This window comes from Lissotriton helveticus, chromosome 2_1 (genome assembly GCF_964261635.1).
Source record: "Lissotriton helveticus chromosome 2_1, aLisHel1.1, whole genome shotgun sequence".
In the NCBI taxonomy this organism is placed as follows: Eukaryota; Metazoa; Chordata; class Amphibia; order Caudata; family Salamandridae; genus Lissotriton; species Lissotriton helveticus.
Genome location: NC_136059.1, coordinates 341659522 through 341684745, shown reverse-complemented (window position 1 = coordinate 341684745; position 25224 = coordinate 341659522).

Genomic DNA, 25224 nt, shown 5'->3' with positions numbered 1-25224 from the left:
TCAGAAGAGCACACATCACCACTCTGCAAATTGATTCGACTAGGGAAATTGTGACAGTGCTTTTTGAGGGGTAAAGTTTTTTATTTTCTATTCTTTCCAAATAGTAGCCACTTTCATGCGCCAGAAGCAGTAAGTTTCTTGCCGATCTCCTGCGTTAGGGTAGCGGATGTGGAGATGTCTGAAGGACTTGACATCTTACTAATAACATCAACTAGCTCTTTTGCTATATTCTGGGCTCAGAATAGTCAGAAAAGTATTTTTATTTTGTAACCCTACACTAGTGACTATGGGGCCTATTAGCAAGAACCTCGTTAAAATTATCGCCGTTTTAAGCGGCAGGAAACTGCCGCTAAAACTGCGATAATGGGCTTGCTAATATGCGTTATAGAATTCCAATAGAAGCCCAGGCTAGATGTCCTGCACATCTAACCTGGGCTTCTATTGGAATTCTATAACGGATATTAGCAAGCCCATTATCTCAGTTTTAGCGGCAGTTTCCTGCCGCTAAAACGGCAATAATGTTAACGAGGTTCTTGCTAATATGCCCCTATGTACTTTTAGTTGACATGTGAAAACAAGTGTCAACCTGCATCACCAAGCAGGCTTCAAAGGTTGTATTTTTAGATTTTGAACTTGCCAGTGATTTGGTAGCTAGCTTACATGTGGAGGTGGTACAGCAAGACTTTACAAATTCTTGGTGAATACAAAATCAAATTATTGTCAATGTAGGGCTTCTAGCTCCATCTTGCCTGTTAAACAGGACAGAGCTACTTTTTTCCACCGAGATTCTATAGAATTTTCAGTAACATACATGTCAATTTTTTTTTTTAGATAGAACCCCCCCCATCCTACTTTATATTTGGTGACATATAAGAGAAGATCATTAGGTGCACAGCATATTCGTGAAACAGGCCATCAAAGATGATGCACAACAATGTCCAACGCCTCAGGTGGTTAGGGAATAGCACCTAAAGCACATACATTCTCTCATGTGTTTGACAGATGGCGGGTTCTCAATAATTAGGGCAAATAAGTCCCGTCCCACTGTAAGGTAGTCCTACTATACTCGCCACTGACTTTAAGATTTGTGGGGTAGCCCACTAAACTCCCAAGACAGTTTCTCCATTGTCATCAGTGACCCTAACTTCCCCGCTTAGTCCTGGATCATCAGAACCATCAGGGATCTCCATCTCAGGGCCAATAGTTCCTTTGCCACCAGAAGCATATTCCCAGTAATCCTCCTATAATCCGATAACATAGCAATCCTAGCAGGCTTAAGTCCCAGTACAACAGTGATGTCTTCTGAAGGATCCAGGGCAGGATTCAGGCAGCAGAGCAGTCCTCTTGATGCAGCAGGGCAGTACTCTGAAGTACACATCAGGCCATAGGCAGCAGGGCAGTCCTCTGGGAGACCTTCCAATGGTCCAGCAGTGAACTGAAGAGTGGGTCTGAGGGTCGTATCTTTACAGCTGGGGCTCCCAGTGGGTGAAACTAGAAAGCTGGAAACACGCCGAACTGAGCGCCCTCCTGAAGAAACCCACAGCAGGCCCCTCTGAACTTAAGAACTACCGCCCCATCTCCCTCCTCCCATTCCCTGCCAAAGTCATTGAGAAATCCGTCAATAGCCAGATTGCCGCCTTCCTTGAATACAACAACTCCCTCGACTCCTCACAGTCCGGCTTTCGAGCTAAACACAGCACCGAAACCGCCCTCATTGCAGCGACAGACAACATCCGAACACTACTGGACAACGGAGAAACAGTTGCCCTCATCCTACTCGACCTCTCCGCCGCCTTCGACACAGTCTGTCATAACACCCTCATACAACGCCTCAGCAACATCGGCATACAAGGAAAAGCCCTGGACTGGATCATCTCGTTCCTCGCCGGGAGAACCCAGAGAGTCCGACTCCCCCCATTCAAATCAGAGACCACCAAAGTCATCTGCGGAGTTCCACAAGGATCCTCACTCAGTCCCACCCTCTTCAACGTTTACATGAGTCCCCTCGCATCCATCGCACGACAACACAACCTTAACATCATCTCTTACGCTGACGACACCCAGCTGATCCTTTCCCTCACCAAAGACCCTAACACCGCCAAAACCAATCTCCATGAAGGCATGAAAGAAGTTGCCGAATGGATGAAAAACAGCCGCCTAAAACTTAATTCAGACAAAACGGAAGTCCTCATCCTAGGATCATCCCCCTCTGCCTGGGACGACTCATGGTGGCCATCGGCCCTGGGCACGGCACCCATACCCACAGACCACGCACGTAACCTAGGCTTCATCCTAGACTCCTCCCTCTCGATGACCAGACAAGTCAACGCCGTCTCTTCCTCTTGCTTCAACGTACTTCGTATGCTCAAAAAAATCTTTCGCTGGATCCCCACCGAAACAAGAAAGACTGTCACCCACGCACTGGTCACTAGCCGACTGGACTATGGAAACACCCTCTACGCCGGAACCACAGCCAAACTACAGAAAAAACTCCAACGCATCCAAAACGCCTCAGCCAGACTCATATTAGACATCCCACGCCAAGCCCACATCACCGGTCACCTAAAAGACCTCCACTGGCTTCCCGTCAACAAGAGAATAACGTTCCGTCTCCTCACCCACGCACACAAAGCCCTCTACAAAATAGGACCCGAATGTCTCAACACACGACTGTCCTTCTACACACCCACCCGCCAACTAAGATCCTCCAATCAAGCCCTCGCCGCAGTTCCGCGCATCCACAGAGCCACCATGGGAGGAAGATCCTTCTCCTACTTGGCGGCCGAAACCTGGAATTCTCTCCCCAATCACCTCCGCCTTACACAGAACCACATTTCCTTCAGAAAGAAACTTAAAACCTGGCTATTCGATAAATAATGCACCCCTTCCCCAAGCGCCTTGAGACCCTCCGGGTGAGTAGTGCGCTATACAAATTCCTGAACTTGAACTTGAGTATTTCCCCCTACAGAAGTGTCTGGAATGTCCTGCCTCCCTGCACTGGTCCCAGTCTGGCTGCAGGCACAATAGGCTAGTGTGAAGTTCTTTGTGTGTGAGCTGAAACAGAGTCTTTTGAATTGCACGTGCACTTTGTACATATCCCCCCAACCCATATTGTCTAGGAAGGCCCATCCTGCCAAAGCCCTCGCTCTCTATTGTGTGGCTGCCTGGGAGGAATACACAAAGACCAACTGCCACCTACACCTAGTCATGCAACCCAGGAAATGGGCTGCAGGCACCATTTGGTTTATACAAGAAAATGGCAACTTTCTAAAAGTGTAATTTTCAGAATTGATACTTAAAATCGGACTTCACCATTAAAGAGGATTTTAAATTGTAATTCCTTAGACAGCAAATTTAAAATTTCTAGCTGCTCCTGAACAAAAGTTAGCACTTATTAAATGTAACAAGGTAACCCAATGTTATCCTATTGGAGAGGTAGACCTCATAGTAGTGCAAATCAAATATTTGAGTTTTCACTACAGGGAAATACAAAACTTTAAAGATACAGATACAAGTTTTTAAATGCAATGCACTCTGCCTCATTAGTCCTATGGGCTGTCTATGGCCTATCCTAGGTGTTTCTCATATGTATTCAAAAGGAAGGTTTAAGCTTGGCAAAGGGGTTATTTTGGCAGTTTAAAACTGCATACAGACTGCAATGGCCGACACATGTTTTAAGGTGCCACTTAGGCTGTTGGCATAATAAGTGCGGCAGCCCCACTGGTAGCATTACATTAAATTGACCTAAATATATGGTATACCACCTTACTAGGGACTTCTAAGTAAATCTGATATGCCAATTAGGTGTAAACTAATGCTCCCATGTTTTAGGGAGTGAGCTGAAGCACTTTAACACTGGTTAGCATTGGGAAAGTGAAGCAAGTTCTAAGGCCACAAAAATGAATTCAACAAGACAGGAGGGTAGAAGGCAAAATGATTGGTGGAAGACCACCCCAAGACTGACAAGTCTAACACACCTGTTTGTCTGGAATTGGGTTAGTGCTTGAGGGCGACGTCAAACAGCTCAAGCAACAAGCAATTTTCTTGTAAGGGTAAATCACAATTTGCGAATAAATGGTTTACGTTTGGCATCATTTTATTTTGAATCTTACATTGTGCAATATTTAACTGCACATATCCTATAATGACAGGGCATTATAGGATATGTGCACGGGCACGGGCCAAAGGTAATACATTAATTTTTGAAAAAGCGACGATGTGCACATCTTCTTTAATCAATTTAAATTAGTTCCTTTTTTATGTTGATGTTTTTCATCGATCCGTGTGCTCTCCGGGAAACGTGGACAGCCCTTTTCCACGCTAGGAATATAGCAAGAGAGTTGGGAGCAGGCCTTCTCCTGCACCAAGACAGTGTGCATAAGTTAATCCACAAACGTCGTTCTTATACACCCAATGGATTTTGAGCCTAATTTAAATTGATTAGAGGTGTGCACATCGCCGCTTTTAAAAAAAATGAATGTATTACCTTCGGCCCGTGGACGAGTAGCACCTGTTGGAGTACCGTGAAAAATTAGATGAAATTGAAAACTGTCACATAAGAGACAATTGTATGAACTTTGTCCATAAGCGGGATCTTATGAAATATATATGAGGGACAACTTAAGTTGGACAGTTGGGGGACTTTTTGGCTCATTTTTTAATTCAGACATGTTGATTTTGTTGTTGCACAGGAGTTTATTTTGTAACAAGCTGATACTTGAAAGATCGTAGGCAGAAACATCACATAGTCGACGTTGAAATGACATCAGAGGGTGGGCGGAGCATTATTGTTGAGTATTTTGGGTGCTTTGGGAGGTTCAGGGAGATGGGGGATGAACTCAAGTTGACGCATACTATGAGTAGCAGGGTGGTGCACGAAGTGCATTGTGGGATTTGGAGGCAGCGACGGGGACACGAAGGAGAGCAGGTATTGGGTAAAATAATGAGAGAGGTCTAACGTGGAACAGGTGAATGGGAGGGGAGGAGACAACCGATTGGAAAAAGGTCAAAAGTCAGAGGGTTGAGCATCAGGGCGATTCCGGTAGAGTAGTGAAGATGTCGGGAGAATGTTTGCAATTTTTGATTGAAAGGTATGGATTCTTGAGTAGGATAATTTAATGGGGAATATTATGTTGCTTTTCACTAAACATCGTGGGTTCGTTAGAGAAGAGGGGCAGTACAATGTAAAATTTGTACCTGCCAAAGAGAATAAGGGAAGAAGGGTAGAAAGCAGGGGTACTCATTTAAAATGGCAACAGGAGGTTGCATTTCCTAGCGGGAAAATGTTGATATGGGGAGATAACAACAACTGTATGTGTAATGATTAATGAATGGCACTGGGTCATGTACAGAGTCTAACAGATGTGTTTTGCATTTATAGAATTTAACCCCTGATGAAGAGCCAGAGTTTAGGTTCAAAATGCATTGGGTGTATGAGAACGACGTTTGTGGATTAACTTATGCACACTGTCATGGCGCAGGAGAAGGCCTGGATGGGCTTTCCTGCTCCATTAAGAATATAGTGAAGGAGTAAGCGTCCCTTTTGTGACATGGAAAAACTTGAAGAAATGATTAACATTGGATTACATTTGCAAAAATCAACAACTGGAAAACATGGTGAAGTTTGTGGCATTTCATTATGCAAATAAATTAAGGCTGTGCACCTGTATGGGGGTGGAGTCCCGCTCCCAACATTCTTGCTATAATCCTGGCGTGGAAAAGGGCTGACCCCGTTTCCCGGGGAGCACACGGATTGATGAAAAACATCAACATAAAAAAGCAACTAATTTAGAAAATTGATTAAAGAAGGTGTGCACATCGTCATTTTTTCAAAAACTAATTCCGTAGTTTACCTACCAAGTGCTGCAGGCCCACTAGTAACATTAGATATGCTGGCCCTGTGTACATTAAATGACAGTTTACTAGCAATGTATCAGAAAATGAAAGGTTCCAATTAGGTGTAAGGCAAAGGAGTTATCTACATCACTTTAGCACTGGTTAGCTATGGAAAAGGAACCAGAGTTCTAAAATTTGATAGACATATTGATATAACAGGAGAGGTGAATGGGAAAAGAGAGAAAAGTTCAACATGTTTACAAACTATTATAAATAACAAAGATTATTTATTTGCTAGTCTTTTAAAGTAATACTCTACATTTCTGAATTGGATATTTGGCGTATTCTTCCGTCATGATGACAGAGGCTTACACAGCATTTACAATTACGATTAAAGTGTCAATTAGAGAAATGTGAATAAGGTTGTATGAACATATTAAGTTAATGTTAAAAGTCAACAGGATACTCTTACATATGTATCACACATGACATATAGTATGGGATGTTAACTAGTTTATTTAAATAATTCTGCAGAATGAACCGACTTTGTGACAAATGGGAATGGTATGTTAAATGCAAAGTGACACCAAACATACATTTAAGTGCACATACTTCCTATTATGGAGGCAACACGTATTTTGCAGAAGGTAAGCAACACCTTACAACATCAGATTCAACTTTAAAAGTTAAGTTGAAAAAGTAGGTAAATAAGCGTAGCCCTTTTATAGATTTGAATCCACCAGCTCAGTTGTGGAGGTTTAGCCACCATGGTTAGAATGATGGTATGCAACATTGTGATAGTGCGGGGTGAGTTGTGGCTGAATTGCCTCCATCAGTGACTTTTCTTCTCTTTCCATAGGTTATAAACCAGGCCCATAATCAGGCTAGGTCATGACACATTTCATTGTCAAACTCTGCTGAACCCCTGGTAGCTCTAGAATTAGCAGAAGGTAGTTCTCCATAAAACATTAGTGGCATGTGTAAGCAGTCAAACAACATTATGGCATCACTAAACAATTAAAGAAAATACAGTACCCTTTAACACCTTCAGCGCGGCGCAGATTCCTGCGCTGTGCTGAACGTTCTAATGAGCCTTCCGGCTCATGACGGAACGGTTCCGTCATGAGCACAGGCCAACCGACGCTCATGACGGAACCGTTCCGTCATGAGCATCGAAGGGGTTAACATACAAACTAGCACAAAAACAGTTAAAGGCAAATTAAAAGAGTCAAAGGTATGGATTTTTATTGTTAAGGCAAAACGTGACAAGAAATGGCAAAGCTTCAATTAAAGTCAGTGTTTTGAGATAGCCTGACGGATCACATCAGTCTTTGTTTCTTTTCTGCTTCTGAAACCCCTTTAGTGAGACACTACATGATGCTAAAGCTGATGATGGTTCCTTAAAGTCAGGTATGTCATTGTTGAGATACCACTGAAGCCTTCAGTTGTACACCCAAGTCCTAAATTCCATATTTGGTTTTAGACACGTTTTGATTCTCTTTAACCTTAAGGGGCATGTCAAAATTGTTATTGTTATTGTTAAATTGGATTTGTATCGCACCAATCACCTACAGGTCTCTAGGCGCTCGGAAATCGATGGAATTCATACAATAACTATGTGTCCCACAAGAAGGTAATACAGCAGCCAGCCTATATTGTAACCAAAGCCCTCCCAAACAATAATGTCTTTAAACACTTTCTGAATCGCAGAAGATTCACCTCTCTGCGCAGTTCCTCAGGCAGCTTATTCCATAATTGAGGGACCAACACAGAGAATGTTCTTCCTCCCTTGGTTACCAGCTTGAACCGAGGGCAGGTCAGCAGCTGAGAATCAGAAGATTTAAGTTTTCTTTTTGGACAATACACTTCCAGCTGGTCTCTGATATATGCAGGAGCATGGCCATAAATTGCCTTATGGGCCGTGCAAAGACTCTTGAACTCTACCCTCTCTTTTATAGGGAGCCAATGTAGGCTCCGTAACAGAGGAGAGGCTCTAGTCCTTCTGGGGAGTCTAAAGATCAGTCGCGCCACGCCATTCATCACGACCTGTAATCTGTTCATGAGGATTTTAGGGAGACCTAAATAAAGGACATTCCCATAGTCTATTCTTGACATGATTGTTGCTGCCACAACTGTTCGCAACATAGACTGGGAGAGAACGGGCACTAGTTTACGTAGCTGCCTGATAATGTTCGTACAGCTCCCAACAACGGCAGAGATTTGGCTGCCCATTGACAGGTCGCAATCCAGCTTAATCCCCAAGCTCTTTACATTTGCCTTTGGATTCGAAGTTGGACCTAACTCCTGTGGCCAGTAGAGATCGCTCCAAGGTGAGGTGGCTGATGGAATTACCAAAACCTCGGTCTTATCTGGATTGATCTTTAGCAAATTTCTCGGCATCCAGCCGACCGTATACCTCAGGATATTCTGCGCTTGCTGCTGCGCGACCTCAGTGTTATCGATACTCAGTACAAGCTGAGTGTCGTCAGCGTAGTTAAAGACTCTACAGCCCATACTGGCCAAAGATGCAATCAGGGGTTGAAGATATAAGTTAAACAGTAGTGGGGACAATGCGGAGCCTTGAGGCACCCCACATTCTAGAGTCCCCACGTCTGATATCAGATCCCCCAGTTGTATCCTCTGAGTTCTTCCCAGAAGAAAAGATTTCAACCAGTTAAAAGCCTCGCCTTTGACCCCGATGTTGTCTAGTCTTTCCAGGAGCAGGGCATGGCTGACAGTATCGAACGCCGCCAACAGATCTAAAAGAATCAGGGCGCTGGGTTTCTTAGTGTCAGCCATGCCTCTTAACTCATCCAGCACCGATAGCATCACCATCTCGGTTCTGTGGTGCGCTCGAAACCCTGCCTGTCGCTCGTGGAGTAAACAATGGGACTCCACGTGAAGAGATAAGAACTTCAAGACGTGCTGTTCTAAAATTTTCGCGAGAAAGGGCAGCTGAGAAATCAGTCTATAGTTCTTCAAGACCGCGGGGTCCGCGCCAGGTTTCTTCAACAAGGCCCTAACTCGCACTGTGGAAAATTAGTACGGTTTGGTAAACATTATCTGCGCCATCTTGCCTTTTCCCCTGATGCCACACTTTTTGTCGTGCGCACCCGCCATTTTAGGTGCCTCGATCAGAACCACCCTCTGCACGCCACTGACCCCCAGCACAGCTCTTCGCCCTCACAAGCCCCCCACGCACTGGCCACCCCCGCTCTCACATACCCTGGGTCATAAACCCCTCTTCAGCGCAGCTCTGCCTCGGAATCCCATCCTGATCCCAGCGCGACACCTCCCTTCATTCCTTTCATGGCCCCAGGCCCTTCGATACAAACCCCCTTTTCCTGTGTGCCCGTTTGTCTTCCTCGTTCCCAGGCCGCCACCTGGCCCTGCGGATACTGTTTATTGCCCCCCCAGTGCAGTAGGAAGCCTCCCCCATTAAAGGACCCTCGAATTGATCAAAGCCCCCTCCCTATGAGATCCGATCAACCCCACACATCCCGTGAATCGGCGGAATGTCCAGCTGCGCGATAATCATCACCTGTTGTGACCGGGGTGGGGACTTCAACTGTAAATGTGTGTGGGAACGGGCCTGAAGGGGAGATTCCGAGGATGTCCTTTCATACTTCAAAGCATTGCAAGAATGTGTTACCTGCAATAAAGATCATAAACCTGTGTATAAGAGGCCAGGCCTCAGAGATGCGGGTAGAGCACCTCGTGACGATACTTGCTGTCTGAACTGGCGTGTTCTCCTCCGGAGAAAATAAATCCTTGTTTCCTGCCTTCCAGTCTCCAGCGCCTGCCTCTTCATTGATTAATATTTTGTGGGTTCAAGAGGCGACACCGCCGGGCAATACTTAAGGATCTTTGTTTATTGGTTGTCCCTGACCCCTTTTTTTACAGCGCTTCTTTAAATTCGGCTGGTAGATACCCCATTTCTAGAGATCTATTAAGGAGAGAGATAAGACGCTCCTCCAGAATAGGGCGGGCCATACGGAATACACTAGGGGGGCATGGGTCTGCTGGGGAGCCAGACTTAGTTCTACCCATCAGTTGCTCCAAGCTCAATGCATCAATCTCAGGGAACTCCGTGATAGTGCAATCTGTGGAATAATGGAAATCAGGATATAAGACAGATCCATTTAACGTATTGTTTTTTATTTCCGAGATGATATTCTCCACCTTTTCTAGGAAGTACCCCTGAAAAGTATTGCAATCTATAGTGGTGCCTGAGCATTCTGGTTTTTTGCTCAGCTCAGATAGAATTTTAAAAGTCTCTTTCTGGACATTCCCAGCCTTATTTAGACGGGCCTCATAGTATTCTGCCTTTGCCTGCAATATAAGCTTTTTGTAGGTGTGGACGGAGGCTTTATACTGATCCCTAGCTGTATCACATTTAGTTTTCCTCCAGGATCTCTCCACGGTCCGGAATTTCTGTTTGTGCTCTCTCAGGAGCGGAGTGAACCAAGGAGCACCTTTCCCTGAACCTTTAGTGGGCTTAATCCTTTCAGGTGCTATTTGGTCGATGGCTTGACGCAGGCTCCACATTAGGTCCGTGTGTTCTCGGTCCAGATTGCATCCGGCGACAAAAGGTCGAGCCACTTCAGGAAGAATCTCGGTCAGGGTTATTAAATCAACCTTATCCCATTTACGGGTTTTCCTGACTCCCCAGGACAAATCCCTTAAATGTCCATTGATATGAACCTCACAATTCACTAAATAGTGATCAGTCCATATACATGGTAGAACCCCACTGAGGGTAACGTTTGGATCTGAAGTCCAGGCAAGATCAAGGGTGTGACCCTTAATATGCGTGGGTACTTCCACAAGTTGTTTGAGGCTCAATGAAGACATTATAGTATTCAATTGACGTGAAGCCAGGTCCTTGTGAGGGTTTTCCCAATGTAAATTAAAATCTCCAACTACCACGATTCTTTTATATCTCGTGCAGAGGTCAGATATGATGGGTGCGAATAGATCATTGAATAACGGAGTGGAGTTCGGTGGACGGTAAACCGACAGAACTACCAAACAAGAGTAATTCAGGGTGATCTTTATCCCTAATAGATCAGATAAATCCACTGTTTCTGACAATAGTCTTACTACTGACAGATTCTTTTTGTACAAGATCGCGACCCCCCCTCCCCGTGCACCTTCTGCACGGTTTTGCCATATCGTGTCATAATTAGCTGGGAGAGCCGCAATTATATCTGGCATGGAATTATCATTCATCCAGGTCTCTGATAAGGTCAGGACATCAATATCATTGTCCTGAAGCAAGGTGAAAATCTCCACATGATGTTTATGGAGTGACCTCGTATTTAGGCTAGCTAGTTTTAACAAGGAAGACTTAGTAGTGGATTTGTCGATACCAAGACGTGTAATGGCATATTTATCCAGCTTCGCTAGTACTACGGGGTCTAATGGCTGCTCACCTTTATCAAGCTGAGACAGCTCTTCCGACTAATAGAATAGCCGTTGTTCAGATGTCCTGGCCCCGGTGCCCCTCTGTGCGCGGACGGGCGCAGACGGGCTGGACTCTGGCGTGACTCCGGCGATGCTCCGGCGAGCCCGCAGCGCGTGACCCCTGCGCGTCAGCATGGCCCGTTTAAATACCGGTCTAGCGTCCTTGTGACGACTAGACCGTGCGCAGCTTCTCGGCGCTACACCCCCAACCCAAGATGTCCGCCGCAGTGCTGCCTCGGAAGGAAAAGGGACCCGCACCAAACACGGTGAAATTCACAATTATGATGCAAGTAAGTGGACGTTTTTAAAAACGAGGTAAAACAGCAAATAACTTCAACTAAAATACAAAAAACGGGATAGTTTAAAATTAGCTTGTGATGGCTCCTGTGAGCGCGCTACGCTCTGCGTTGCTTCTTGTGATTCAGAAGTAGTTTCCAGTGACAGACCGCCTGATTTGCCCCGTTCAAATACCGGTCTAGCGTCCTTGTGACGACTAGAGCGTGCGCAGCTTCTCGGCGCTACACCCCCAACCCAAGATGTCCGGCGCAGTGCTGCCTCGGAAGGAAAAGGGACCCGCACCAAACACGGTGAAATTCACAATTATGATGCAAGTAAGTGGACGTTTTTAAAAACGAGGTAAAACAGCAAATAACTTCAACTAAAATACAAAAAACGGGATAGTTTAAAATTAGCTTGTGATGGCTCCTGTGAGTGCGCTACGCTCTGCGTTGCTTCTTGTGATTCAGAAGTAGTTTCCAGTCCAAAAGGCTGTTGCAGATGATGGGCTTGAAAGTTAGGCTGCTGTAATGCCATCCTCTACTGTATTTCATTTGTGACCAACCGATCAGATCGATTGGTCTCATCGGACAATGAGTTCCATGAGACCTAGCTGAACAAACAGCAAGAAACAAACACCCGTTACCCATCAGATTTTTCCACTTTTTTTATTTGCATCCATGGGACTCCAGTTGCATTCCTGCCTACCCAACTATCAATATATTTCTAAACTTTGAACCTTAATTTCTCAAAAATTACAAAACAGATTTACACCACGTCACAAACAGGACACTCTGTGAGTAAAGATCTAGCTTTCTGGCAAATTAGGTGCAATTCTGTTTTTCCTTTTCGGCTGTATAGTTTTTTTGTTGTCCTATGGAAAATGCATATGGAAATGCTTGGGGAAAAATATTTTGTCCCCCCCCCTTTTTTCTCAGCACCTGTGTGATAGATCACTTTGAACCTTTCCGGGAAGGAGGTGAGGTGGATGAACTTTTGTTATTTAATTGAATTGAAGAATCATGAAAAAGTCCAAGGATATTAGCTAAACAAAAAACGCTCCTCCTATGGTAACTCTGACTCACGTACGACTGCACAATGGTGACTGCCTGTGATATGTGCACACACACCCACACATACATATCTATTGTACTCGACTTATCCATCTTCATGACCCGACAGGTCAACGCCATCGCATCCAGCTGCTTCAAACACCCTCCGCATCCTCCGAAAGACCTTCAAATGGATCCCCTCTGAATCAAGAAAGGCCGTTACCCACGCACTCATAACCAGCAGACTGGACTACGGGAACGCCATCTACGCCGGGATCAACAAATCTCTGCTCCACAAACTCCAGGCCACACAGAACACAGCAGTAAGACTCGAACTCGACATCCCTCGACACGAGCCCAACACCTACGCGACCTCACTGGCTCCCGCAGAAAAGAGAGTCACTTTCAAGGTACTCTTCCAGGCCCACAAATGCCTCAACAGCATTGGACCCCAATACCTCAACAAAAGGATCTCCTTCCACGTACCCAAAAGAAACCTCTGATCCACCTACCTTGCCCTCTCCGGCACCCCTCGCATCCACAAAGCCAGGAGAGAAGGAAGAGCCTTCTCCTACATTGCGGCCAAGACCTGGAACAAACTCTCGGTCAACATCAGATGTGCCCCCTCCCTAAACATCTTCAGGAAGACAATCGATACTGATTTAGTAAATTTTTTAAAACTATTTATTTTTAGATATTTTATTTTTTACATTACATTATAATTACATAATACATTACAAAATATACTTTCTCAGAATGAATTACTTTAGTTTAAATACTTTGCAAATAGGCAATAGAGTTTTAAGTACAGTAGTTACAGTTGTTACTATGGGCAACACAATTTCAAACACAATGCAAATTTGAGGTGAATGGGAATTTCTAGTTAAATGCAATTAGTTAATTTATGGATTACTTTTCTAACCACAGGACTGGATCCTAGATTCAGTCCTGGGACATCTCCTGTAAACAGTTGAGTAAAATCGTTTTGGTTACAGTGCTGATTTTTAAGGAATATTATTGTATTTTAAAAGATCTTAGTGCTGGTTCTGAGCTGGTGCTGAGCAACGGAGCAGAGCCAAAAACAGCGGACTGAGCCCCGGATCGAGCCCTGCAGACAGGGAATAAGGCGCCCAGCCTGGCCCACCTTCACCAGAAGGTGACTGGTCTTCTTTCACGGGAGGAGTCATCTTTTCTAGTCTTCCTGGCTATTAATTTTATGGGCTTTGCTTGTTTGGTGTAGTGAATCCAGTTTGAGATGAATACCCGCAAAGGAAAGACCAGACTTGCTCCTATGGGGGAAGTGTTGCAGGGAACTTGGACCCAAATATTGCACCTATTGATGATCGGGCAAGTGATCGGGCAAGTGAGGGTGTGTCTGCTGGTGCCAAAACACGTGCAGCCACTAAGCTTGTGCCTAAACCCAAGGCCCAATCCAAGGAATCTACAGTAACCAGGCCGGAATCAGCTATAAAGAGGAAGAGAGGAGGGGGGCAGCAAAGGCAGAAAAGCGCAAAACTGCAGAAGACCAATAAGAATGGCGGGTCACTGACTATGACTATAATACCTCCTTTAATCACTGATCCTGAGCCTATGACACCTATTAATGGTACTGTGAACTTGGAACCATTGGGCGTTTCCTCTGAAGCTTTTGTGGCCCTATGTTTGAAAATAGGGGACATAATCCAGTCAGCTCTTTCACCCATCCTTGATAGGTTGTGTTGAAGAAAGACTGACTAACTTTGAATTGCAGGTTGTCCCTAATGTCCATACAATTGAGGCTTCTTTGTTAACTATTGGTCGTGCAATTGATATGCCATCGAATGTATTGTCCCAACCTGTACTTCCTAAATCCCCCCCACCGACTACCTTATTACCTAACTTAAGGTTACCAGCTGTAAGTAGATCTGACAGAGAAGGTTTAATTTCAGCTGTGGGGTTGGACGCTTTAGGCAGACAGGTTGTTGTGGAGGGGAACATTTCTAGTGAATTTGCCCAGTTAATCCTGTGTACTCCAAGGGAGATGGGCAATAGAACCCACGGGGTCGTGTAGTAGGTGATGCCACACAAAATCGATCTATTCGTGGCTTAGGCACTCAATCAACGTTGGCCAGTGGACACTCTGGCCGTAACCTCAGCTCTAAGCTTTATGGTTTGGCTCACAGCTCAGAGAAGGATGGTCCTAGGGTATTACATCTTCCACCAGCCGCAGCCCCTTTGGTAGGGGTCTTGAAAATGTACCGACCTTGTTAAACGGTCAGATGGAATCAACTGACCAGTTAATGGCCAAGACTATGCATTGGTTTACTTCACAATTGAAGCCAACCGGGGTCGGGGTGGGAAATTTGCAACCAACTAATAATCGCAAGACGGGCACCGTGGGTTGGACATTCTATGTAGGATGAGGGGGTGATTGTGTAATTGCTAATTTTAATAACGAGCAGGTTGTTCGATTTTTACTGGAGCATCTAGGGAGTAGAAGGCAAGGGTGTCACCGCGGGGAAATCTCCCTTTTACCCTTAGGGTTTTTCTAGAGACCAGGTCATAATTCTCTGTCATGCGGAGGAGGCCGGGTTGTTTCTCATAGACCCCTAGGGAGATTTGCTGATCTTGAATTAGCCAATAGATTTGCCCCTTTGTCAGGCCTAGATGCGTGTGATTGACTGCCCCCAGTAGCTGCTTCAGTAACAAAAGAAGTTATTAGTCAACCCATTTTTTTTCTGCCTGAGATAAATGCACAGTTAGTGGCGACTATTGGACCTGCCAGTACCCTCACATCTGAAGTTACTAATATCAGTAATGTGGACTGCATTAATGCTCCAGGTCCCATCGGGCTATGTAGAACTGAACGACCTGGCCATCATACTCATAAATGTAGTATTTTGAGTTGGAATATTGCGGGTTTAAGATCCAAAAGAGATGACCCCAATTGGCTTTCTTATATAAAAACTTATGATATAATTGCCCTCCAGGAGACCTGGGACATGGAAGAACATTTTTGGCTGGACAGTTTTAGCTCACATTTTGTACCTGCACGTCCAGCTTTGGCGGGCAGAGCAAAAGGCGGCCTTTTGTTTCTTCTCTCTTTGGATCTAAGGGGCTCTGTAAAAAGGCTTGAGATTGACTCCCCACATTGTCTGATATTGAATGAATAAATGAATGAATTGTTATTTCTATCGCGCAGGAAAAAACTTAACCCCGAAAGGGCATCAAGGCGCTGTCAGATCGAAGGACAGAAACATAACTGAGGCCGAAAAACGGAAACAGAGTAGGGACACCGATCGTGTTGAAATTAATAAGCTGATGAGAACAGCCATGTTTTTATAAGTTTGTGAAAAGCAATCAAAGAAGGTTGACTAGCAATTTCCCGTGGAAGCGAATTCCATAATTTAGGGGCCAACAAGGAAAATGCTCTACCACCCCATCTCGCCTTGTTGACCCGCGGAACTGTGAGCGGATTTTTTGAGGCAGATCTCAAACATCTGCGGGGGATATAGGGTGTCAATAAGGATTTACCCCTTCGGGGCCTGATCCAAAGAACACACTATGGGCAAAACAGAGAATCTTGAAAGATATTCTCGCCTGAATCGGCAGCCAGTGTAGCTCTCTTCTAGCCGCAATCGCTGACGATCGTCTAGGCAGATTTAGAACTAACCTGGCGGCCGCATTCTGAGTTACCTGTAGTTTTTGGATCGCTTTCCTATTTATCCCACCGTAAAGAGCATTGCAATAATCGATCCTGGACAATACCAGGGCGACCGTAGATTGCTTACGCGCCTCAGGGGATAAGAAAGGGACTATCTTCTTTAGGGTCCGAATAATGGAGCAGCAGGTGCCAACCGTTTTATTGACCTGTAGATCAAATGACAGGGTAGGGTCTATAAGTACACCTATGTTCTTAGCAAATTTGGCGGGGCGAGGGCATTCGGGCATTCGCCCAGGGAGGTAGGCCACCATTCCTCACTCCACAGATCTTGATTCCCACCAAATACCAGAACCTCGGTCTTCTCACCGTGGAGCTTGAGAAAGTTCCTTATCATCCATGATGATACTGATTCCATACAGGTCTTAAATTTTGCCGCACAGTCATGCCCCGATTGTGTTGTTGAGACAATGATCTGTGTATCATCGGCGTAGGATAGCACCTGATATCCAAATGATCTTATTATTTTAGCAAGGGGGGGTCACATATGTGTTGAACAGAACCGGGCTTAGCGCCGAGCCTTGTGGGACTCCACATTGCAATGCCTGAGTGGGGGACATAAAGTCGCCAAGTTTCACTTTTTGCTGTCTCTGGTGCAAAAAGGAGGACAGGAGGCTCAGGGCGCTCCCTTCGACCCCTATCCCCCTCAGTCTGTCCACAAGAATAGAGGGGGATAGGGTATCAAAGGCTGCTGTAAGATCCAGCAGGACCAACAAAGTTGTCTGGCCATTGTCCACCTGAGATCTAATATTGTTTACCACAACTGTAAGGGCAGTCTCCGTGCTGAGAGCCGCACGAAATCCATGTTGAGAGGAGTCCAAGCGGTTCTCCCTTTCCAGGAATGCTGTCAGGTGCCGATTTAAATGGGCTTCAAGAATTTTTGCCGGCGCTGGTAATAACGAAATCGGCCGGAATTTTTTCAGCACCTCAGGATTAAGCGAGGCCTTCTTCAAAAGGGGTTTCACCACAGCAAGTTTCCACACTTGGGGGAAAATTCCCTCCGTGATGGCGCTGTTTAAAATTTCAAGTAAAGACGGTAGAAGAGTACTTCTGCAAGCCTTTAGAATTTTCAGAGGACAAGGGTCCAAAGGAGAGCAGGATTTAGTGGCATCTAAGATGCGATTTAACTCCTCCCAGGACAGCTCAGGAAATTTCGAAAGGAGAGAAGTATAAACGGCTCCCTCATCGATATTCGAGACGGCCACCTGCGCTGTGGGGGCAGGGGAGTCAGCTTCACTATTCAGCATTTGGTTAGAAATTTCCAATGAAGAGTGAATGTCCGCTATTTTAGTTAGAAAAAAGTCAGCAATGTTATTACATAACATCTGCGAATCAATCACAGAGTTGGCTGACTTAGGGACGGAGAGGGAGTTTATAACTTTAAAGAGATCCCTAGATGATCTCATCCCGGCGGTGATCTTCTTAAAATGGTTCCTTTCTTCCTCCATTATGGCTTTTTTATATTCCTTGAGTGCTAATTTATGTTGTATTTTCTTCAAAGCATTAGGCATTGCAAGCCAGGCCCTCTCTTTTCGTCTACAGATCTGCCGCAGCCCTCTAAGTCACTCGGAATACCAGGGGGCCGATGGACTTTTCCTAGCAATGTAGTGCCTTTTCGTGGGCGCTAAGATGTTCATAGCACTCCGTAGCCCATAAGACCAGTTTTGTGCAGCCACATCTGGGTCTAATCTAGCACAAGTGCTGGCCAATGGAAACAAAGGAGCCAAAGTATCATTGTTGACTTCTTTGAAATTTCTTCTAGTCTCCCAGGAATGTCTTACCGGTAAGAATGCCACGGGCGTATTTAAGATAAAAGGGACAGCCAGGTGGTCGGACCATGTAAGGGGAATGGGGGTCCCTAAAGTGAGCCTATCATCATTCATGAGGATACCGTCTAACGCGTGGCCCGCCCGATGAGTCGGACTAGTGACCAATTGGTTGAATCCATATGTCTTCAAGCCTTCCACAAGAGAAATAGTGTCAATGTCCTCCATCTTTTCCAGGTGAACATTAAAGTCACCTAGAAGAGTAAAATACGCTCTATTCATAAAGGGATCTAATACCCAAAACATGTCATTGGTGAATGCGGTCCGGGGACCGGGCGGCCTGTTGCACAGAATGCCAGAAAAAGAAGTGGTGGAATTCAGCTGTATGGAAAAGTACAGAGCCTCCAACTTGTCCGAGGGGGATGATAAGGGGTCAATGCGGCAGATAAAGTCCGCTTTGCATAGAATCCCGAGACCACTCCCTCTCCGCCGCTCACGGTCCAATCTGGACAACGTGTATCCTTCTGGGATTGCATCCACAAAATCAGGACCCGCAGCTTCAGAGCCCCAGGTCTCCGTAATAAAGACTCAAGGGGGGTCTCTGCCGATGACGAACTCCCTAAAAGCTACGCTGTTTTTCACTAGCGATCTTGAGTTAATAAGGTAGCCCGGTTTTATAGGTGTTTGCCCCCTTTCTGTGTGCCAAATTTTTCTCTTGTGCACGTTCGATTAATGTCTATCTCTAAGGGGACAGTGCAGTCACAAACTACACTTTCCGGACCTCTAGTATGAGAGCAGGGGCGCAAGGGAGGTTTGAGTGCTAATAGTGAAACTCGGGAATACAACTCACAGTTTGCAGCAAGGGAGAACCAAGGAGCAGCAACTCTAGCTTCTGGCGCCTCCTTTGCGCTGACGGGTGCAGACGGGCTGAGCTCAAGCGTAACTCTGGCGGAAATCCGGCAAACCCTCTGTGCGTGACCGCTGCGCGCTAGCATGACCGTTTTAAATAAAGACCTAGCGTGCTTATGACGAATAGACCGTCTGTCAAGATGGCGCCGCCAGGCATCCTTCTCTCCCCCAAGATGTCTGCCGAAGTGGAGATGCTCGACAAGGGACCCGCAGAAAAAGCGGTGGATTTCCAATTATAGTGCAGGCAAGTGGGCCAAGTATTAAAAGCAAGGGAGAAGGCAAAATAAAAACTAAAGTAAATACCAAAAAACAGGATTTTTAAAAATATCGCTATATTGGAGCTTAGTACGCATAACCATCCAAAGCTTTTATTAGAGAATATCTCTAATTCGGGGGAGTGTGACTTTGCTAATCAAATAACAAAGGAACCTGAAGGTCGAGAACAGGCTAAGGTGTTTCAAACAGACACTGGACTAAACGTAACTTAACTGCAATACATCAGGTACCACAGGGTCAGGCAGCACTCAACATGACAGTTTGAGTCCTATCAGCCCACCCAGATGGCGGAGCCTCATCATGTAAGACATCGCGGAACCAGGTCTGTGTACTAAAGCCCTGATGTATTTTGGCTTTTGTATCACTAGGCCACGGTTCAGTCACCGTAAGTGTCCTTACCATCGGTGGAGCTGACAAAAGCAGTGCAAAGAAATTATAAAGTGATGTGCGTTAAAATGGCTATCGAGGCAAACAATGAAAAATATATTAGTGTTCACCTGGACGTCAATCTAAAAAACAGTGTAGGGGCAGTGTGAAAAAATCACTGTCTGCTTTGCTTGGTGGTAAATAAGGCCAACATGTTTCTGCCGTGGGGTGTATATTCACCGGCATTCGTCAGGGCCAAGCTGGTATATATGCTACTGCAAATTGCACTATTGTTTAGTGTAATAGGAACCAATCTTCTAACAAACCTTGCTACAATCACCAAGGGTCAAAAAAGAGAGGGGTCACTAGGACCCTCCTACCGTATCCACATGATCGGTGCAGGTGTTAGAAGAGGTCTTCCTGTGAAAAAATCAGAAAGAGAAAAAGGAATAGACAAATCTTGTGGTTAACTTGTTACTGTTCTATTGATTATAGATACAAAGTGCCGAGAGGACTTAAACATTACGAATCATTTAGTACGTAACGCATGCAAAAGAGCGTTTAATAATAATCGAGAGGCGCTCATACAACACAGAAAGAGAGACGCCACTAACGAACGGATGACTATGGTGCAAGCCTTTAGCACATCATCAAACAGTGTGAAGAAGACCATATTGAAACATTGGAAGATCCTTAACACAGGAGCGGGAGAAATTCCTCGTCCACTGTTTGCTTTTAAAAGAGGACCATCCATCCGGGACAGTTTGGTACACACCAGACCCCGCACTCAAAAGAAGCCAACCACGAATACCCTCTGGAGTACGAGCCCAGTACATGGTCACTACCCGTGTGGGGGGTGTGCGGCCTGTCCACAGACACAAAAAACATTGACAATAGACATTGGCACAGCAAGACCCTGGCGACTTACCAACCACACGAACTGCAATTCAGATAAAGTGATCTATTTGATCACATGTCCGTGTATGAAGAAGTATGTGGGCCACACCACAAGGAAGATTAAGTCACGTATTAGTGAACACAAGAGCACAATACGTTGCAATAAACAATCTACATGTCTAACGAACCACTTCTTAGACATGAAACACAAAGCCGAGGACCTAACATGGGTGGTACTAGAACAGCCTTACATTCCCCCACACATCACCGATGTCTCACGTTTCCTCTTTGTCAAAGAACAACGCTGGATTTTTAAACTGAGGACAGACACGATTGGGCTTAATGACAACATTCCATGGATCTCGATCTGATGGTCGCATTTACCATTGAGTACTCAATACACCAGTAGTCTGGCATGGTTCAACACCAGATTAACAAAGGTATCAGGGTGCTCAAGGCCGCCACTTTTAGATTTAGAATCAAATACCGGGCACTTCCCTGGCGATGTCCTATCCGAATCGTTATGGTGAAACTTTAGCACCTTGGGTGTTCAGGAGGCCCACCCTGTATGTATATCAATTATCAGGGATCCTGACTATGTTTGACTCAACAATCTTGGTTACAATCAGGTGGTTGCCTGACATGACTCTGTTCAGCTGCTTATACAACTCCTAGGCAGACGTGCCTCAGTTCTGTGTAAAGGAACATTTCTAGCAGCCCAGTATACCATGTATTTATCTGAGGCTATATGTCCTGCTCACTCTGTCCCGACGTTCTAGATCCGGTGATGGCTACTTCTTTATAACATGCTCCGCCGTCAGTAATAATTTTTTCACCCCAGAGTACTATAGTTGACCAGTGCTGTAGACGGAACTGAGGGATCTTGAAGACGCTGTTTCCCTTGTATATAAACAAGGGATGCGTCCACACTATATAGTGAATACTGCCAATTTAGAGGAGCATTTAAAAATATACATCACTCATGTTTTTGCTTTGGTCAATTTTATTCTAAAGCCTATGCTGGTTACTTTGTACATGCACTCTACAGGTAGGCACACGTTTCCCTCACGAGCGCCTCTCAGCAGCGCTGGAGTGAGCAAAGATAGATTTTGCGTGCACACCTCTCGCGCATACACGCATGCGCGAGAGGATAGTTTCTCTAGCCGGCGCGGGCGTCATGTGCATGCGCGAGAGGATAGCATCTCGAGCCGGCGCGTGTCCCATCTTGAGTTGTGGTCGAGCAGCAGTTGGAGCTCTGCACATGTGCTGCAGAGACTACAGCGCACCAGCTGCCGTCCATTACCACTTTACTGAGGGTATTTAAACGAAGACCCGCCTGACCGTCGGTGCCTCCCCTTCGGCTCGAGACCACGCCGCGAGGTACCGACGGACAGGTAAGAGGGCTATACTATAGGTAGTAAGCACGTTCTGGGGCTGGTTTGATTTGATACACTGCAATATCACTTCCAGAGTACTGGCGCTGTTTCAGGGCGTGCTCTGGTTAGTGACACAACCAGTTCACTATCGATGGCTGACTGGTTAATCCATACGCTGTCAACCTGTGCATAACTCACGAGTACTGAACTATCATGAGTTCCTGCGTGAGTGCACCTAACTATACTAGCACTGATTTCACCTAGTTCAACACCACGAGGCAAGAGCCTCACTATTGAACGTCATGTTTCCAGTCACATTACCCAGCTCTAGTGACCCTCGTTCCCTGGTGTATTTACTATTTCTTAATATAGAGACTAATGTCCCTAACTTCTAAGACATTAGTGTGTGGAGAGTAGACGGTTCAGCCACATCCAGCCTGCTGCCGCCTCCTGAGACAAATTGCTAATAGGATTAATTGTAGATTAAATATACTATGCGCTACCATCTAGGTCCTATGGGTTCGGCGTACACTGTGGGTAGTTTTAGAAAACGAGTGGTTTGAACATCTGTTCTCGAGCATGCATTCAATTATTGATTGAGACATTTATCAACTACTGAAAGTGTCCCTATTTACATGTTTAGAGCGGGGCCTCATTCCTCCGAGCAGTTGCCGGGTGAGGTGAGGCTTGCTTCCCACGCAGAGTTGGGTAAGTCTTTGTATAACTTACATGATGCACAGATTATCTGTTTGCGACTTGATTTAGCGCACTTTTTCAAGTGGCCATCATTATTTATGAATGGCTAGTTATAGGTTTGATTGTTTTGTCTTTCACTGGCGTGATAAACGTAACGTTTAAGTCCTCTCGGCACTTTGTATCTATAATCAATAGAACAGTAACAAGTTAACCACAAGATTTGTCTATTCCTTTTTCTCTTTCTGATTTTTTCACAGGAAGACCTCTTCTAACACCTGCACCGATCATGTGGATACGGTAGGAGGGTCCTAGTGACCCCTCTCTTTTTTGACCCTTGGTGATTGTAGCAAGGTTTGTTAGAAGATTGGTTCCTATTACACTAAACAATAGTGCAATTTGCAGTAGCATATATACCAGCTTGGCCCTGACGAATGCCGGTGAATATACACCCCACGGCAGAAACATGTTGGCCTTATTTACCACTAAGCAAAGCAGACAGTGATTTTTTCACACTGTCCCTACACTGTTTTTTAGATTGACGTCCAGGTGAACACTAATACATTTTTCATTGTTTGCCTCGATAGCCATTTTAACGCACATCACTTTATAATTTCTTTGCACTGCTTTTGTCAGCTCCACCGATGGTAAGGACACTTACGGTGACTGAACCATGGCCTAGTGATACAAAAGCCAAAATACATCAGGGCTTTAGTACACAGACCTGGTTCCGCGATGTCCTACATGATGAGGCTCCGCCATCTGGGTGGGCTGATAGGACTCAAACTGTCATGTTGAGTGCTGCCTGACCCTGTGGTACCTGATGTATTGCAGTTAAGTTGCGTTTAGTCCAGTGTCTGTTTGAAACACCTTAGCCTGTTCTCGACCTTCAGGTTCCTTTATTATTTGCTTAGTTCCACTGGGGGTACTAATCTGAATGGTCGTTAAATAAATTCTCCCTCGGACCCTCCTCTGAAAGTTGTTATTGTGTTGACTTTGCTAATCAACATTTAAGTACCCTGAATCTTTTTTTCATGGATTATAAATCTAAGCAATCCACTTTTTCTTAATATGTTTTACTAATGCGCGATTTTAATACGCATCTGTGTGACTCACATTGTTTAATTGACGATCCACATGGCTTTAATTATGCTATGGCTCCGCATTTTGAGCACACCAGGCGGGGCGAGAGCCTTGAGTCTCCTTTAACTGATGCTGATCTTTTTGAAGCTAGCTTTGTTAACCCTCAGGATCGGTGTCCCACATTTAAAACCAAGGCTAGAAATTCTATTATAAATTTCATTTTTATGTCCCCTATGTTATTGAATAAGGTCAATTTTTACAACGCTCAGGTATCCCCTTGGAGCGATCATAATCCGGTTATTTTAATCCTGGACATACCTGTGGCATTCCCGGCAAGGGAGGCAGGAATCGGGTGCCGAATAAGGTGCTACCCTGTGATCAGGGGAGGAGGCTTAGATGGGCCAATATAACCCCAGACACATTCCTTAAGGGCCTGTGGGAGAAATGCTCAGATGGCATTATTGTCTGCACTGACCCCTTGAGCTCTAAGGACGCGGTTCTTAGAGCTTTCGAGGGCATCTGTAGTCAGATAGGTTCTGACTTAACCTTACCAACCAAATTGAGACCCAAATGTGGCCCGAAGTGGTGTGATGAGAAATGCTTACATGCTCATCGCTTATTATCCCTTGCCCTGAAAAAACAACCCCAGGATAGGGATTTTTTAGCCAGGTGGAGGAAGGATTACAAGCTAATCCTTCACAGGTGAAAAAATGAGATTAAGGAAGAGGCGTGGAATTCCTTATTGTCTGTGGTGGTGTCAAGGGACAGTTCTAGATTCTGGGCCATTATCAGTACCCCATTTTTTTCGGGGGAGGATAATGGAGCTCAGGATTGTAACATCACAGAAGCGCCCAGTGACTCTGTCATTTTGAGGTGATCTATGAGGCGGGGGGGCTGTGGATTGCACCTCATAGTCCTCCTTACATCAGGCCAGCACTCCGATTGAGTTCAGTGAGGGCAAAATTGAGAAAGCCATCAGAGATACAGCTAGTAACAAAGCACCGGGCCCAGATGGTGTTCCCGCAGATCTCTGTAAAAGTGACCCTCAATTTTGGGCTAAAATCCTTGCTAATGTCTTCAGTGCCGTGGGCACAGTAGGCTTCCTAGCCTCCTGGTCAAAATCTATTATCATTCCTATTTTTAAAAAGGGGCAGCGAGGGGACCCCCGGTGTTATAGGCCGATATCCCTCATCGACTCCTCTGTGAAAATTTTAGGAAAGGTCATTTTATCTAAAATCACAGATTGGGTGAATGAGAGGGGGATCTTGTCTAATATGCAATATGGATTTAGAAGTGGGAGGAGCACTATGGACCAGTGTTTAAATTTGTATCTTTTATTAGGCAAATACACTATGGCTAAGGAGTGTTGTCTAACAATGGCTTTTATGGATTTATCCAGTGCTTTTGACCTGGTATTTAGGTAAAAGCTCTGGAATATTTTATTAGTAAAGGGACTTGACCCCTGTTTTTTGAGCTAACCTCTACCAGGACCTCACAGCGTCTGTTAGGATTTCCCAGGCTGACGATTG